The following is a 6309-nucleotide window of genomic DNA, read 5'->3' as shown; positions in this document are numbered from 1 at the left end:
CAGCCTTTTCGGATTAGCTTCCTTCACTTAACAGTATGCATTTAATGTTCTTCCATGTCTTTTTGTTTCTCGATAGCTCATTTCTTCTTATCACTGAATAACATTTATTGTATAGATACACCAGTTTGTTTATCTGTGCATGTATTGAAGGACATCTTGGTTGCTCCTAACTTTTGGCAATTATGACTAAAGATGCTATAAACACTCATGTGCAGGTTTTTATGTGGACGTACATTTTCACCTCATTTGGGTAAACACCAAGGAGCACGATTGCTGGGTTGTGTGGTGGTCCTGTGTGCAGCTTTGTAAGGGACTGCCCAACTATCGTCCCAAGTGGCTGTGCCAGTGCTCATCCCCCCAGCACTGAATGAGGGCTCTGGTCACTCCGCATCCTCGCCAGCTGTCTTAGTCCGTTTACAATTGCTACAACAGAATACCTGAGGCTGGGTAATTTATAAAGAGCTGAAGTTTTTTTTTGGCTCATAATTCTGGGGGCTGGAAGGTTCAAGATTGGGCAGCTGCGTCTGGTGAGGGCCTCAGGCTGCTTCAGCTTATGATGGACAGGGTAAGGGGAGTGGGTACGTGCAAGGAGGCCACGTGGGGAGAGAGGAAGAGAGAGAGAGAAACCGAGGAAGTAAGACTTTTTTACAACACCGCCATGCTGGAGATCAAATTTCAACATGAGTTTTGTCTGGGACAAATCAGAGCCAAACCATAGCACTCCACATCCTCACCAGCATTTGGCGTTGTCAGTGTTTGGGATTTTAGTCATTCTAATGGTGTGTAGTGATGCTTCATCGTTTTAATTTGCAATTTCCTAATGACACGATGTTTAGTATCTTTTTGTATATATCTTCTTTGGTGTCTGTTCGGAACTTCTGCCCATTTTTAAATTGGATTGTTTTCTTGTTATTGGGTTTGAAGAGTTATTTGTATATTATGGAAACAAATCCTTTACAATACAGAATATGTGTTTTGCAAGTATTTTCTCCCAGCCTGTGGCTTCCCTTTTCATTCTCTTAACAGTGTCCTTCACAGAGCAAAGAGTCTAACATCATCTTTTTCTTTCTTGGATTGTGCCTTTGGTGGTGTATCTAAAAAGTCATCGCAAACCAAAGGGGACACAGATTTTCTTCTATGTTTCTTCTAGAAATTTTATAGTTTTGCATTTTACATTTAGGTTTATGATCCATTTTGAGTTAATTTTTGTGAAAGGTATAAGATCTATCTTTAGATTCATTTTTGTTGTTGTTGATGTCAACAGTAATTATTTTAGCACCATTTATTGAAAAGACCATCCTTTTTGTACTGAACTGCCTTTACTCCTTTGTGAAAGATTCATTGATTATATTCGTGTGGGTCTATTTCTGGGCTCTCTTTTCTGTTATGTTGATATATTCATCTATTCTTTCACCAATACCACCCTGGAACTTTATGGTAACTCTTGAAATCAGTAGTGTCAGTCCTCTGACTTTGTTCTTTTACTTTAATATTGTGTTGGTTATTCCAGACCTTTGTCTTTCCATGTAAACTTTAGAATCAGTTTGTTAATATCCACAAAGTGAATTGCTGGGATTTTCATTGGGCTTGCACTGAATCTATAGATCAAATTGGGAAGGATCGATATCTTTTATAATATGGATTTTTCTATTCATGAACATGGAATCTGTCTCCATGTATGTAGATCTTTGATTCTTTCACTAACATTTCATAGTTTTCCTCATATAGACCTTGTATATATTTTGCTAGATTTATACCTAAGTATTTCATTTTTTCAATGCTAATGTAAATGATACTGTGTTTTTTACTTCAAATTCCCATTGTTCATTGCTGAAAATACAATTGATTTTGTATAACTTATCAGTTTTTTCATGGATTTCTTAGGATTTTCTGCCAACAAATTATATTGCCTATTAATGAAGACAGTCTTACTTCTTCTTTTCTAATCTGGATGTCTTTTATTTATTTTTCTTGCCTGATTGCACGGGTTGGAATTTCAGTACAGTGTTGATAGAAGTAACGAGTGGAGAGGTCCTTGCCATTTTCCCAATTTTAAGGGGCAGCATCCAGTCTTTCATGACTAAGTGTGTATTTCCCATAGATGCCGTTTACCAGATTGAGGACATTTCTGTATACTCTGAGTTTTCTGGGAGTTTTTATCATAAATGGATGCGATTTCTTTGGCATCTGTGCGTGGATGTGAGCCATTTCATCACTGAAAGATGAGGAAGCAGAAGCTAGGGCACTAAAGGGAGAATGTTGAATGTTCTTGATCAAACCAGCCCTCAGGGCCACACTACTCAACATCTGGTTGTGGGAGCCAGCATGTGTCCTTCCTGCTGAGGGCTTGTTGAGTTGGCTTTCTGTTATGTTCCACAGAAACCTCCTCACTGATAAACTTCCTCCTTCAAGCAGTCTTCCCTGATGCACCAGCCAGATGTCCTGTGTCCTGACTTTCCAAAACTCAGTGTAGCTCAGTTAGGGCACATTCTGTTGGCTGCCCTGTTTGACATTCTGTCTGTGTCTTGCTTCCTGGCAGCAACTTTGAACAGGGTCTTTGCTGCATCCACCTCTCTCACAGGGCTTAGCCCTGTACTTGCAGAGTGGGTATTCAAGCCTTTTATAAATGAATGTAAAATACTTGAGTAAATTACTACTGAAACTACATTAGATATGTCAATTCTTTCTTTAGGAAGACTCAAAGGAAAGACTCTGAGACAAAATCAGTTGCTTTTTTTCCCCTAGCCTTGCAACTATTTGCACGGTGAATTCACAGAGGAGTCCATTAATTAGGGTGAAGGGGGAGGACCCAGAAGCTCCCTTCCTTGGGAAGATCTCTCCCTCCCAGCCCCAGCTCTGTGCTCTGTGGAGCAAGATTGAGAACCACTGACCCTGTTTCACAGATGAGACCTATTGAGACCCTGAGACTCGTCTGTTTTCACACAGTTAGTTGGAGCAGAGCTGGGACCAGACCCTGCATGTCCTGAATCCCAAGCCAGTGTTCATTTGTGTCTGGAGATGAACCGCTGGTTGTTGTAAATCCACATATAAGCCTATGCTGCCCTAGCATGATTCTTAACATAGAATATATTTATATTAATAGCACCTGATGGTGAGTGTCATGAGGGCTTTAAAGAAAATATTATATAATTCTCTAATTTCATAGTTAAGCACACCAAAACCAAGAAAGATGAAGTGGTGTTTTGGAGGTTGTACTCACTGGGTGGTGCAGGGTGACCTTAGTTTTGGTCAAGGAAGCTGATATTCAGTGGCTTAGGGAAATCAGTTTCATCCTAAAAGGAACAAAGAATTGAGAAAGAACATTTTTTTGGTGGGGGGGAGACATAAGGGAACCATTTAGCTGTGTCCCTTAGATAATAAAGGGATTTCTGGAAAGCATGAGCTTGTACCTAGAGCTGTATCTTGCTGACAGATGCCATCACTGCTTAGCCTTTGGAATGTGATTGTCTATACTCCACATTTCGGTGACCTGGAAACAATTAACGGATCTCCAAATATCAACCAGAAATGCCTTCCCTTCTGATCCAAAAGATTTGGGGGAGAGGATTTGTCACTACTAGCAGCAATAGTAATTCTACTGCTAATCAAGCCACTTTTCCTAGGCGAGGGGATGTCTCCGGAGACCCACCCCCTTCCCTAAGAGTTCCAGTTTTGGGCCTTACGGGAGAGCTTGGGTACATCTATTCCAAAAGGAGCAGCTGATTCTAGCCCTGGAGGTTAAGTGTGGATGGAAAACAACTGGCAAAGGGGAAGGAACGCGAGGGGGCTGGAGGCAAGAGGTCTTTGCGACATTCCATAGATAGCAGGTGCTCAAAAGAATGTGGAAAGATGCGTGAGCTAGAGTATCCAACTAGGCTGCCACCGCCTCATGGAAGCAACCTATGTTCTTCTTTTGTCTAATTTTTTATTATACCAAGAAGCACAGAATGTACATATTAGGATTTCAAACGCTTCTTGAATTTTGAACTGCATTGAGTAATAATTGTTTTAGTTATCTATTTCTGCATAACACACCACCCCAGAACTTAGCAGCTTAAAACAACTGTTTCATTATCCCTATATTCTCTGGGTTGACTGGGTTCAGCTGGGTGGTTCTTCTCCTGGTCCCACTTGATGTCTCTCATGCTGATGCATTGAGGTCATAGCTGGAAATGGGATTTCTGGAGGCATGACCGGGACACCGGCCTGGCTGGACCCCCACCTTGCTCCTCATGAGAGCTTGAGCATCTTCGCCCCATGTGTCTTCTCATGTGGTTTCCTCTGAAGTCTCCCCATCAGAGTAGCTGGACTTCTCTATGTGGCAGCTCAGGGCTCCAAGAAGAAGGGTTTCCAGAAGACCCTGTTGTGTGAGCATTTATCAAACCCCTACTTGTATTGTTCTTGCTAATGTTTCAGTGACCAAAGAAACTCATGTGACTAAGCCCAGAGTTCATGTGGGAGGAGATTACAAAGTAGCAGGAGTCCCGGGAGGGAAGGTAAACAGGGAGCAGATGGCAGAACAGTCTTCCAGACACAGGAGGGAGGGCTTTCCATGCAGAAAGGTGAGGCCCAGCCACACAGCTTCCCTGTGGCTCCCATTTAGGGTAAACAGACAAGGGGAGTGGGGAGGACAAGGCTGTGAGGGGCGTTGCAACCACACTGAGGGCCTTTCAACGCCGTGCGGAGGAGTCGGACATTATCGTACAGACTGACGACAGGAGACCAGCAGAGGTCTCCAGGCGGGGCCGTGCTGCCCGGGAGCTGTGGTTTAGGGAGGTTTCTGCAAGATGAGCAGGCGGGGATGGCAGTGGCGCAGAGGGGAAGGATGAGTGCCGAGGCAGGGCAGTAACGGGAATGGGAGCAGTTGAGGGTTCCAGCAAAGTCGGAGGAAGAACCCATGGGACTTGCAGCTGATGGGCCGAGGGGTTCAGGGAGGGGCAGAACCACCTAGAGAAGGAGTGAGCTCCCGTGGAGTTGGGGCTTGGACACAGGCGTGTGCTCACGGAGTGGGTGCCGCTCACGGTAAGCTTAGGTTCTTCGTTAGCAGATGATACAAATATACTTTAGAGAGAAGTCATGGGTATGAGGTCATGCATATGATGAAAATGAGAAAACTATTCCCGGGTACTTAAAATATGAAAGCTTGGTGAAGAAAATTTAATAAGAATGCTAAAACTCATCTGGAAGTTGAAAGAGAAAAAAATAAAAAATTAAAAAAAAAATTTCATACCAACTCAGCATGCCCAGCACAGTAAATGCCAGGTCCCTGGGGGCCATCAGGTGTCACTGGACGATGGGGACCAGCCTCATTCTTGCTTCTCCCCAGTAGGGAAGCCACAGAAGCAGGGAACACAGTGTTCGAGGTCTGCATGTAAGTGGTCAGCCCGGAGGTTCCCGGGTCTAGAGGCCGCGTGGTAGTGGGAAGCTGGGCACACCCCAGGGCTGCTGGGGAGGACAGGGCTTGCACGGGGGTGGGAGAAGGGACCCGGGGCCTTTCTCTCTGCTCCTCACCCTTCATTGATGAGGCTAGAGGGAGTTTCTGATTTCAGACCTCATGCCCTAGGGAGCCTCTGATTTCACCCTTTGTTTTCCTGCCTCCTAAAGAAGGCGGGATTGCCTGGATCTGCAGGGGTCAGGGGGCCAATGGCTCTAATTACTTTCATTCCTGGAATTGCTGCATTGCTCAGAAGGGTCTTGGGAAAGTGAAGGAGGCCCGCCTGGTGCTCCTGACAGCCAAGTGAGCTCACCACATTCGTTATAAATTTGTGTTATTGTTCATGAATCTTTTGCTTATTTCAAACAGCAGCGTCAAGGCCCCGGAGGGGTTGAGTGTGATGTAACCCAGGTCTTCCTGTGCATGAGGAAAGCTGGTTCACAGGCTTGGAAAACGAACATGGAGGGAAAGACATTTCCAGCAACCTTCCAATTGATCTGAGGGTTGAACTAGGAAAGGACAAAACAAAACAAAAATCTACATTGGAAGGATAGTTGCGGTGAGGTGCCCAGACGCGGTGAGGACCCTGGGGAGTGGTGCAGAGCCCACCCCACACCTCACGGGGTCCATCGGGGAGGGCTCGGTGCCGTCTTGCCCAGTAAACAGCACACTCAGCACGGTCCTAATCCAAATTAATTTGTTAGAACTACCAACCTGTCCTTTGATCACTTGGGTTTCCAAGGCTAAGTTACTGCTGATGCTATGATTTGACCGGCATTTTCTGTGCTTGGAAACTTTCGTTGATGATTCTAAAAATTACTGTTAAGACTGGATAATTTTAGGCAACATTAAATCATTTAACTTTAATGGCTAGC

This window comes from Propithecus coquereli, unplaced genomic scaffold, assembly GCF_000956105.1.
Source record: "Propithecus coquereli isolate 6110/MARCELLA unplaced genomic scaffold, Pcoq_1.0 Scaffold473, whole genome shotgun sequence".
Lineage (NCBI taxonomy): Eukaryota > Metazoa > Chordata > Mammalia > Primates > Indriidae > Propithecus > Propithecus coquereli.
This window is presented reverse-complemented; position numbering follows the sequence as displayed.